Here is a 12,653-nt window from a genome sequence, read left to right on the forward strand (position 1 = left end):
ATTTCTTTAATTTCTTACTCAGTTCAGTGGTATGATCTGAAAGTTATCAGAAACCTGTGCATGTCAAAAAATTCTTCCTATGGATCTTCTCGAAGGTGAAATGTTTTTGCAAAAGCATCAGAGAATAAAAATCACTGTCTATAAATGACAAAAGACTTAAACTGTGTGGTTAAAGACCTGATTATAATGCAACTGATAAAGAAACTTGGTTATTGCTATGGCACACAACATTTTAGGATAATAATTAGAATTGTGACTGACAACATTTTAGCAGAACATACCAAATTTTTAGGAGCTTCATATAATTTCTAGACTATCTATATTAATAGCATTTACCCATATGATATAACCTAAGAAGATTAAGCACCACTCATTTGACAATGCTTCCCATGTAATTTAACATACTGAATAAGGCTAATTAGTTTAATATCTTTCCTTGATAAGGAGAGAAAATAATTCTCTTGAGATGTTTCAGGGTGCCTTTGGGAAACCTCGAAGTTAGAGAGAAGTCAAACAAACTTCATTAGAATTTGATCTTCAAGAAGTTTGTCAAAAATAGCAAGAAGTTTTCAAAACATTTGGTCAAATAGGATCAGAGGTCACTGTGAAACAATACTCATTTAAGCAAAGTGAGAATGGATTTAGGAAGCAAATATGGAAATTTGTAAAAGATTACTTAAAAGGTAAAGAAACTTTATAAGCTGGTATCAAAAGTAGATTAATATCTAAGAAAACTTTGCCCTCTAAACAGAGAGAAAACCATATTCAGGTTTTGTACTACTTTACCTTTAATTTTCATTTACTCAGTTAAATTTGTTCCAACCTTAGTAAGTCCTGAAACACACACAGAAATCCTTTTCAAAGACTTTTTTCCCCACAAATCTTCTACAACTTTCTATATCCATATTAATTTGTGCCCTATTTTCTTTCCCATTTAGAAATAACCAGCTTTAGGAGACTACCTTCTTTTCCCTTAACAAAATGCATCTTTCCTTATACCTTCTTTTCTTGCATACAAAGATGTGTTCCTTATTAATTTTTAGTAGTATTAACATGTTAGAAGTCTTTCCAATTCTAAGAATCCAAGGAGCTAACCCTACAAATATTTTCCCCTGCTAATCTAATTTTAGAAAAGAGAAAAACTCTTACCACTCTCTTCTAGTGGGCCCTGCAGGCAGGGATCCAGGAGACCGACTGACATGGTAAGAACTGAATTTCCCCTGGCTCTTTCTAACTGTGCCCACAAAAACCAGTTTTGAAGGGCCCCAAAGAGCCCGTTCTTGGCCGTTTCAGGGCAGGTTTCCCTTTAATTCCCAATTAACACTTGCAAGCTTACATAAACCCAGCTGGTATCTCCATAGCTGGCTGTCCATCTGGGAGCTATTTGGCCTTTGAGGCACAATTTCCTATGGTCAGTCTGGTAGCCTAATTCAGACATGAGATGGATCTGAACAATGTTCTGAGGACAGTGTGGTGGATCAGCCCCGTGCTGCTTCTGAGTCTAGCTCCCAGAGGTGTCACCCATAAGTCAGTTCCACTCTTTTATATGTCTCATTTCTCCCTCCAACAATCGAAAACTGCCATGGGTGCTCAGAGCACAAGATGATCTGGTTTTATATCATGTGTCCTTGGACGAGCAGTATTTGCTTGATGGTTGTGGTTTGGTTTCCTTGCTCTTGAGAGCTGAATAATTCAGCTTCCCGTTTTACTAGCAAATGGTTTGTTCAGACCACACATCACCTTGATTTTTTTCAGATTAAGTCAGATTTGAGAAAAACCCAGCCATCTCTGTTTCCATGGACTTCTTGCCCGGATCTCCTTAGGTCTCTGCCTAAAAAACACACCAAAGCACCTTAATTTTCCAAGTCGTTAAGTTAAAAAACAACTTGAGTAAAATGTGTAGGATCACTTAAAAGCAATAGACCTGGATATCAGGAGAGCTCACTGGAGTATCTCAGGAGTACTGAGAGGCCAGTGGGGCTCAGTGGGTGCACCCAGGTACCGAGCGCCAGCTCAGGGCAGACTCCAGGTATTCTCAGCTACCCTGCTAGCCACGCCATGCATATGGATGAAAATTCAATCAACAGCCAGTCTAAGAAAGACGTGGGAAATTTTATTTGAGCCAATCTGAAGGTTATAACCCAGGAGATAATCTTTCAGAACACTCTGATGACTGTTCTGCACCTTAGAGGTCAAAGCACAGTTACATAAGTTTTTGAGACAAGGGGGTAATATGCAAATGAGGTAGTATTGGCAGTTGACACAATTCAGATCTACGTGTACAAAATGAGTCCTTTCAAGATTAAGGAGGAAAGTTATCTCCTAAGGATTTGAGATTAAGAAGGATCCTTGTCTCCTAAGGAGCTCTGGTTAAGGCAGATGCAAAACACAGGCGGAGGGACAAGGCCTAAACGGGCTGAGAAAACTGTTTGCTTGTCTTCCCTAAGATATAAATTTTGTTTCATCAGAGGCATGGAAAGATGTATATGTAGTATTTTAAATTACTGCGTTTTATGTTTTAGATTGTCATGCTAGTCAACTTTCTGTGGTGATGAGAAATTGCTCATTGTTAGTTTATAATCATCACTGCTTAGAGGTTATTTTGCATGATAACATTTTACTTTTAAACCCTGGGGATTTTTAAGGCTGTCAATTTAACAAAACGATGGAGAGGTATTATCAACTACAGATAAATCCTTAAGACTGTTTTTTCCTTGAACTAAGGTGAACAGAATTTATTTTTTTTGAGGAAGTTTAAAAACTTTTTATATTTAGAACTTATAATTATGAAAAAATGTCACTTTACAGGAAGAAAATGATAAATTCTCATTGTTTCCCTATTTCTCCCAAGAGCCAATGTAGTTATCAGAACACAATTATTGGGAAAATATGTATCTCTGAATTTCTGCTGTCACTTCTGATGATAAAAGAATATTTACTAGAAATAGGAAAAAACAAAACAAAACAAAACAAAAAACCACTGCCTAATTAAAAGAGATGGCCAGGCAGTTTCATTTCACAATATTGTATTTAGTTGAAATAGTGAAACTGAGCTCTCCTAAGGAAAATTCTTTCACTCGAGTCTAATATGTGTGTGCCTTACTTTGACTACCTCACTGAAGTGGGAAGACTCCAGGGACACAAAGCTATAATGTTTAATAAAAGCTTTTTTATAGAGTTTGACACTAATACGACAATTCACTTTTCTTCTAGTTGTATATGGATCTTGGTTTGATCACGTTTTAAGCTGGGAAGAACACAAAAATGCTCAAAATATCTTAATTATATTCTACGAAGAAATGAAGACAGTAAGTTCTTTCTAACATTTCAACAATGATAATTTAAGTAAAGTTAAAACAGAATATCAATCAATGAATGCCGCTTTCAGGTTTCAGAGAATGAATTTGGTGTCTTGATGAGTTACACTTTTTTACATACATTTATTTGCTTATTACTCAGGATCTTTCTAAAAACATAAAGAAAATAACTACTTTCCTTGGTTTAAACTTGACTGATGGTGAAATTAACATGATTGCTCGGAAAACGTCATTCAGTGAAATGAAAAATAATGCAGTCAAAGAAAACTGTGATCCGAATCATACCATCTGTGCCCTCACATCTAATAGGAGACTGGTATTTAGGAAAGGTAAGTCAAAGTTGCGACGCTTTGCCTGGGTTTATTTTTGGATTCTTTTTTTAATTGCAGTATATCCAGTTTACAATGTTGTGTCAATTTCTGGTGTACAGCATAACGTTTCAGTCACACGTACAAATACATATATTCCTTTTCATATTCTTTTTCATTATAGGTTACTACAAGTTCCTTGTGCTGTAAAGAGAAACTTGTTTATCTATTTTATATATAGTAATCAATATCCGCAAATCTTGAACTCCCAATTTATCCCTTCCCACTCCCTTTCCCCGCTGGTAACCATAAATTTGTTTTCTATGTCTGTGAGTCTGTTTCTGAGCCTGGGTTTATATTTGGAAGTAGTTCCATTCGCCATTTTTAATGTCTCATTTCACCTTCATACACCCCATACCTGCACAGGGGACTGTACCTTGTCAGTCCTCAGTGAATGTTTATTAAGTGAAATTCCTGAATTGCATCCTTTCCGGGTGTCAAGATCCCCAGGCTCAGTTAGGAACCATCTGAGAGGTAGACACGGGAACCAACCAGATGAAAATGATAAAGCTGTCTGAAGAAGTTTTAGAAGCAATTCCATTTCCTGACTCTGGGATCTTGCCTCTGATACTACTTTCTTTCCTTTTCTTTCTCCGCCAAACAGAAGAGTTCCACTTCACTTCTTAAACGCAATCTTTCGGACCAGGAATTGACAACACCCAGAATTTCTTAGGTTGTAATGTGTTTCTTTGCTATAGGTAACATTGTCTGACATTCAATCAAGCCGTGGGTTTTGATCGCACATGGACAAGACATCCTGTCCTTAACTTGAGAGAGTTTAAAGCTAATTGCAAAGAAAAGATAATAGAGAACAATGTAAGACAGTCTCTCATGGAGGGATGAAATGATGTGTTATGAGCTCTGGTGCACCTGGATTAGACCCCAGAGATGAAGCCTGGGGACAGAAGTGGCAAAGGGCCATGACGGGCCAGGTTGAGGGCTGGGGCTTGGCCTGGTGTGTGTTATGGAGGACAGAAGGGCAGTCCTGCAGGGCTGAGGCAGTGGCCAAGGCTGAGAAGGCAACTCTAACCATCAGGAAAGGCTGATGGACTGTGTGAAGTGCATGTCTCCAATTTATTTCAATTTCCAAACACCTTATATGTAAGGTGAGGACATCATACAAATAACTTGGTATTTATGTTTTCAGTTCTCCATTACTGATTTTGTAAAAGAAATTTCCTTAAAAATGAGACCAGATACCCATCCTTACGGTATGTTATCAGCACAGCCACAGCTGCAGTGGTGCCGGAGGCAGAGAAATAAATGAAGCATCATTACGTCCCCTTTGTCTGCTTTATGTCTGTATTGAGTTTAGGTGAGATCTTTCTTTGCCAGCTATAATAAAACCTAGGATATTTATATATATTTCAGTTTCCTTTCCTTTTAATAAGTAACTTTTTAAACTGTACAAATTAATATGCTACCATTACTGAAGAAATTGGAAACAACAGATAAGCAAATGAAGAAAAGAAAAATTCCCCATTATCTTGTCATCAGGAAATTGTTCACATTTTCTTAGAAATCTGCCAGATTTCTTTTTTGTGAATACTATATATTTAAATTGACTCTTGTCTAATTTCTTTCCGATTTTTTACAGGTGCAGTGGGTGATTGGATAAACTACTTTACTTCAAAGCAGAAGAGAGTATTTGATGAACTATTCACAGAGAAAATGAAACACAGTGAACTAGCAGGTCACTTTGGAGAGTACTCCTAATAGAAATGGGAAATGAAACCAATTTCCATTTTTTTGCAGTGCTGTGCTTGGGGAATACAAATTTTTCACCAAAGTGGAAAGCAAATATTTCTTTCAGTGAGATATACACACCTTATGAAAAAGTGTCATGTGTGAGAGACTATTATTAGCATACTTGGTGATACATAATTACTAATAAAAGGAAGTATATGATTTTTGAATGGCTGAATTATATATCTGCTTTCAGGATATTCATAAGGCAAAGGAGATTACTTCTATTCAGAGAGAGCATATTTCTGTGGGTGTTCTAGAAGCTGCATTAGTGTACTACAAAAGAGGTGAGGGATTATCTCAAATAACAAATGTCTGAGAAGAAATTATTTTCTGCCTTTTTGGACCATCATGACCTCTAGACATTTTTATTTCAACATTCCCTGGTGTCTGGGTAGAAATAGTCTCCAGTATCATACAGTGACAAACATAATTTTACTAAGGTGGGGATGTCTGATAGATTATATCAATGATCACAGTCAGTATATTGGTGAGAATAAAGAATGAAAAAAAACCCCAACTCTTTACCATTAAATTGACACTGGCATGGCATTCCAGTATTTTCTTTATCTTTCATAAAGTCAAGTTACAAAATTTCTTATTTTCCAGTTTTGAAATGTATAAGTTTCCTTGAATTATTTGTGATTTTTTACAGTGTTTTGAATATGGATACTTTCTCCCAGAAGCATTTCTAGTTTTAATATAATCTCTATAATTGTCTCTCTCCTATTGAATATTATTCTGAAGCTTTAGCCTAGAGGACATTGTAATGAAATTTCAATGAACTTATTTTAGGATTATTACCTAAACAACAATATACAAGTTATGAACATCTATGTCATATTGTTTACATCTTGACCATAATATCTAATTCAAAGCCAAGTGGAAAATCAAAATTGTATATTGTATATGACTCTGAGCTATAAACTCAAAGCAATGGGTTGAGTTAGTTAATTCAGCCACTTCGATTCTGTACCTCAGTGTATTGTAAATGTTATTTCCAGTAACAAATCTGTTGGGGTCTTTTGTATCAAGTTTATCACAATTCAGTAAGTATTAGATTTTGATAAATCTCCTTTATTAGATGTATTTGTTATCAATAAAATGTATTCCTGTGAACTTCATGCAATTCAGTCTTTTTTTTTTCACTTCAAAATTAACACGCATAGAGATTTACGTAGACATCTCCCTTCCCCAAATAAATGAGGTTAGTGAATGAGAAAGGCAGTCGGGTGTTGTCTTGGTCAAAGTTTTATCTTCAGATTGCAGCTAAAATCAGACTTATCTTTCCCTGATGTTGACGTGCAGAGAAAGACAAAGCCATTGGAGTGAGGCAAAGGGGGATCCGATGGGGCTGGCAAGTGGAGACCGTGACCGTGGTGTTCAAGGCACCAGGGCCGATTTTATCATTTTCTCATATTAAAATGATTGCTGAGATGGAAAGAACTGAAATAGGATTTCACTGGATGACATTATGGTAGTTTAGATCTGTAAGCTATGTTTGGGATCATTGTAATCCAATTTTGATAGCAAACTGTTTAGACCTATAACCATGGGCCTTAATTCCCACATCATTATGAGCCAGGCCAAAAAAAAATTTCTTTTGAGCATCTTCTATGTGCCAGGCCTGACTGTAGACTGTAAGGACACAGATGAACTTGAAAAGGCTCTCAGGATGCTTACATTATAGTAGGGGAAAGTATCCAATTAAAAAATAAAGTAAACGTTTGAGATACACCAGGTACCAATATGTGCTATAAAGCAGATCAAATAAGTTAATGTGGGAAACAGTGCCTGCCTTAGCTGGGTGCTGGGCTGAGGACTCTGAGGAGGGGAGGTCAGAGTTCCAATGCGAGTGATGAAGGGGGCTCCCCGGGCTCGGAGGAATGCCCACGGGAAGGCGTTTGTATTTCATGCCAGATGCTGGATTTTCCAGGCAGGAGTGAGACATTCTGACGGACACTTTCACAGGATCACTCAGACGATCAGATGGAGGATGGACCCAGGGTCAAGGGAAGAGGCAGGGGCAGATGGCTAGGACCTGGTGTGGGTGAGGGAGGAGGAGCTTCTAGGTAATGTAGCAGTGGGAGTGGTGAGATATTGAGCTTGCTCACCTATGAATCTAAGAATGAGAGATAGAAAGGAATAGAAGATGAAGCCTAGATTTTTTGGCCAACGAACTGAGTATCTGAGGTACCATTTATTTAGATATGGAGGCTTGATGGCAGGATGATTTTGGTGGTGGTGGGCAGGGCTGTGGACCAAGCCCTCTCTCTGGCCACGCTGTTAGACACAGGTAACTGGTTGGTTAGGAGAATCTCTTGGATGACTGCTGTGCTGTTCCCTGGGGCCAAGCGGGAGGTTCCAGAAACTGGGGAGATGCGGGGAGTTGGGCTAGTTTAGAAGATTCACAGAGCACCTGGGACACGAGCAGCTGCATGATGATGCCAGCGTCTGGAGCCTGAAAGCCTGGTCCCCATGTCCATGGAGGTTTTGTCAAAGCTAAGTTTTGGATCTCTCCCCTTGAACTCCAACCCACCACATTGCTTTTTCACTTCCCTGGATCTGACAAGACAACTTATATCCATTTCCTCATTCAAACTGCTTCCCACTATTTCCTTACGGATTTGCCTGTCACTTACTTTCCACTCTTCCTCCTCCTTCATTTCTCTGACCTACGCCCCTCACCACATCCCCGCCCCCCGCCACCAAGTCGCTGTCCTTATTACGTCACTGCTGGGTCCTAATGATTCTTCTCACTTCCATGTATTTGTTTGTGACTTAAAGGCATTTCACCCCACATATGGTTTAACACCAACTCCCAGAAAACCTCTTACACTCGCAGTTCCCTACCCGCTATTTTTCATATCTGTCTCAATGGCTCTTCATTGACCCTTCACTTCTATTTGACTTCCCACACTTAACAATCCAGACTTTGTTATTATTAGGTAAACACCTGCCTCCTAGTCTAGCTTGTAAGGTTCTTGCCAGTTCGAATCCCTGGGTGGGTTGAAGGGAAGAATGAGTGAGTGAACGAATGATTTGAGGAATCAGTGAACACATCCCTGTCTGTCTACCTGCTCAGCCTCCTGGTCCTGCAGGTGTGAATGCTTAGGGTCGTATTTAAGCCGTTGCTTTTCCTTCGCTTTCCAACTCAAACCAGTCGCAAAATACTATTGATTCTTGCTTTTCAAAAATCTCTTAATCCATTCTAAGTGTAATGAAAGACTTCATCAATTTCCCTTCAAGCATAAAGTAAGCAAAGATCAGTTACAAATGATGGGGGGGTTAGCCTGTAGCTGCCACCTGCAGGGTAACTAAATCTCATGGAGAGGTCTGTGGGAAGTCACACAATGTGTGTGTGCTTTTAACCTTTTCTTTCTTTTTTTTTTTTTTTTTTTTTTTTGGTAATTTCTCCTTGTCATGTGTAAGATGAGAAAATAGAAATATTTTTTTTGTCTTCAAGCAGGTCTCTCACTTATTAATAAAATATTAGTTAGAGCCAGGTAATTGAAAGTGTCAAAGAGAAATCATGTAACGTTTAAATAAATTCACATTGATCTTATTAATTTTACCTTAGTTTAATAAAAGAATTGTCGATTCTTTCCCTAAATGCACAGGGACACTTCTAGATGGAATTTCCTAAGTTAGCAGAGGACGAAGCAAGAAATGGCCCTATGGTTACTTAGGATGAATAGCTACACAAGACATGAGCAACTGAGGGGTCATTGGCCATCTAACCAGCCCTCCCTCCACCAGCTGCCAACCTAGAAGCTAATCTCAGGGAAATTAATGACAGCACGCAGAGTTACATGGGGTGCGGGCCCCATTTGGATAAGGACACTCTGGGTTATTACCCTTCTAAAGTGTGAAGGAATCTCACACTTGTAATCCCAGCCTAAAATGCACAGATTTGGGTAAATAAGTATTGGAGTTTTGGGGGGCTTTTTTGCAATATAATCATTCAATAATTTAAATTTTGGTATATTACTGTGGGGGTTTACTAATCCTTAAGTGTTGACTGACTGTGTGATTATCTCTGGGATGAAAAGGAAAATCTTAAACTATAATTAATAACAGGAGTAGAAGAAGGGATAAACTGGGAGTTAGAGATTTGCAGATGCTGACTGATATATATAAAACAAATAAACAAGCCTATACTGTATAGCACAGGGAAATATATTAAATATCTTGTAGTAGCTCACAGTGAAAAAGAATATGAAAATGAATATATGTATGTTCATGTATGACTGAAGAATTACGCTGTACACCAGAAATTGACACAACATTGTAAACTGACTGTAACTCAATAAAAATAAATTAAAAAAAAATACGAGTAGAAATTTGAGCCAGTCTACGTCTAGTTTATATATATATGCACATACATATGTATGCATATTTCTAAAAATATTATTTTGTTCAATACAAATTTGCTATTTATGTCAATGGCTTATGTCAATTTACAGTATCAAATTTGCTCTAATAGAGATGAGAAAATATAGGTCTTTAGGTGTTCTCAATTACTTAGATAACTCCTTCGTTTTGTGAAAGTTTCATAGTCTACCAGGATCTGTGCGAATGACACCTGAAGGGAGGTGCAGGCTGGCAGGGAGGGAGCCCCCTGTGATAACCAGACAGGTTAGGGAGGGAGGGCATGTTCCTTAGTAACTGGCCCAAAGGGAATTTTAATTAAAACAAATGAATGTGACCAGCCAAATCCTGCTAGGAGAGCTGAGCTGGAAAATGATACAGAGAAGTCTATTCACTCTGGACAGAAACATTTAAGTCATCAGGTAAGTACACAAATTAATAATGTGAATATTAAATTTGCTTCCAAAGGCGCTTTTAGCCAGTCCACGAAATACCTCATCCCACCCTGCTTTTGCTTGCATAGTGAAGGTCAGCTCTATCCTGTTCTGTGAGAGTTCAGCTTCTGATTTACAGCTGAGGTTATAAGCATTCTGCAGCCAGCAGCGTGAAGTCAGGTTTCCGCCCGGAGGTTCATAAAACCTAAGCGGGAATTCCCTGAGGCCTCAACAGAGCGCAAATGAAACTAAGACCCAAGGGGGACGAGGCTGCAGTGACAAGCCTTGTCACAGTGCTCTTTCTGGGGTGCCAGTCAAACAGAAGGGGCCAGGGTCGCAGGAAGGACGGCTAACAGGGGCACTGGTCGGGCCTCACTTGGTACCCAAGGACAGTCACCTGCTGGTTCAAGTTAAGCTCCAGGCTTCCACCAGAGGTGTTGGCTCTGAAAGCTTGGCTTGGGTCTCTGCTATGCAATAAGAGATTTGAAATTCAAAGAAAGAGAACCCGAGCAGCAGCGTTTATTTCTATGTAATGAGGAGACGTACAAAGACCCCTGGGGGCCCGTTAGCTCAGCACCTCTCCTGGGCCCTGAACTGCCTCCCTCAGGGACTCTCCCCCGAGGAAGTGGGAAGGATGAGGGACGTGGATGCCGGGTGCGGGTAGAGGATGCAGGAAACAGACATCTTCCCCAGCCACATCCGGACCTCCCTTTCCTCCAACTTCCGCCTGTGTTGCTCACTGGCTGCTGGTCCTTCAGGCTTTTTGCTCCGTTGGCACAAAAGGGTCTTCATTGAGAATGAGCCCACTATTTTCACAGGTGATGGAAAAAAGTATCGGGAATCCCTTAGAACGGACTCCAGGTGCTGTTCTAGACCCTGAACATCCCTAGTGAATAAGCCAGATGCTACGTCTTCAGAGCTTACGACCAGAAGTGGAGGGTGATGATTAAAAAGTCCAATGACGGAGCTCTCACAGGCCTGAATCTCCGCGTGGGTTTAGGGATGGGTCCACACAGGAGCCCCATGGACTGCCATTGGCAGGGCAGTGGTCCCTCACACGTGAAGGACACCCGATGTGCAGCTGTGCTGGTGATGCCGACGTGTACCCGTGGTGCCCACGTAGCCAAGCAGGCCTCAGAGTTTGCAAAACACACCCACCCTGGCCAAGTGAGTCAGGCGTGAAAAGAAAGAGGCTGAGGCTGGACTTGCCGGCCTTTTAATAGTCTCTTCTCACTCAACCTCTGACATGGGCCTCCTGGTCTCTGGATCTGGAAAACCAGCCCTACTTCAGGACCACCTGCAAGAGACTTAATCTAACTTTTTCTTTTCCCTCCTTGGCATTCTTTTCTCTGCCCTGTCTTTTATTCTTTGGGACAGTTTCTCACAGCGTATGTTGCAGAATTTGCACGAGAGTCACCTCTAAGGAACTTGTTCAAGATCTCATTTGAGAACTAATGCTCAAAAATACGAGTTATCAATTCTGGCTGCATGTGAGAATCACCTGGAAAAAAAAAACAACCCTTTTTAAAAATACCAATTCTCTCGGCCCTGTACCCAGAGCCTCTGATTTTATTGGTCTGGGTTAGTTCTGATTCAGTAGCTCTAGTATGCAACATGGAATATGTACATTAACAGTTATACTTTACCCATGATTATGCACAATTTTGATGAAGGTAGTTGAGGTACCACGACATCTTGAGAACACTGTCTAGACCTTTTCTGATGAGGCAGTAATTCAGCCTTAGCCTGCCTGCCCCACTGGTCCACTCACTCAAGACACCCGAGTCATGGTTAAAAGAAATTCATCTCCGTGTGATTTATCGTAAAGAAAGACTAAAAGGACTAAAATTGTACTTTACAAAGAATTTGCTCTAGTGAATATTAATGTTCAGTGTATGATGGTTGAACGATGAAAATGTGTTATTAAATCTCATTAGACTCTATTAGTTATTTCCAAAAAAAAAAGCCATCTTTTTAAAAGCTAGAACTGTGATGACACCCAGTGGCCAAAATGTTAACCACTGAGATTTTAAAAATAATATATATTTTCCTTCACATACAAATACTTAAAACGGCACCTACTTCATCTTTATATTTTGAGAGCAATTCAATAACAAAGCACGAAATAGTCTTGCGTTAGGGAATGTCATCAATCACATGCAGACAAACCAAAATTCCTTAGCACTGTTTTTGGTGGTAGAAGTTTTCCAGCCAGTTCAGGATTTTGGGCATTTCAAAGTCAACATAAGAATCAAGCATTTTCTTTCAAAGGTCACCCCCATTTTGGCCTAGATTTCTGGTCTCCTTTCTCACCATTTCCTTCTAGGTCCTGCAGGCCCTGTATGCCAGAGGCCTCTTCCATTCTCTGGACATGTTAACCCCATTCCTCTCGTATTATCCTTTGACACACGGGAAAT

This window comes from Camelus ferus, chromosome 34 (assembly GCF_009834535.1).
Source record: "Camelus ferus isolate YT-003-E chromosome 34, BCGSAC_Cfer_1.0, whole genome shotgun sequence".
Taxonomy (NCBI): Eukaryota; Metazoa; Chordata; class Mammalia; order Artiodactyla; family Camelidae; genus Camelus; species Camelus ferus.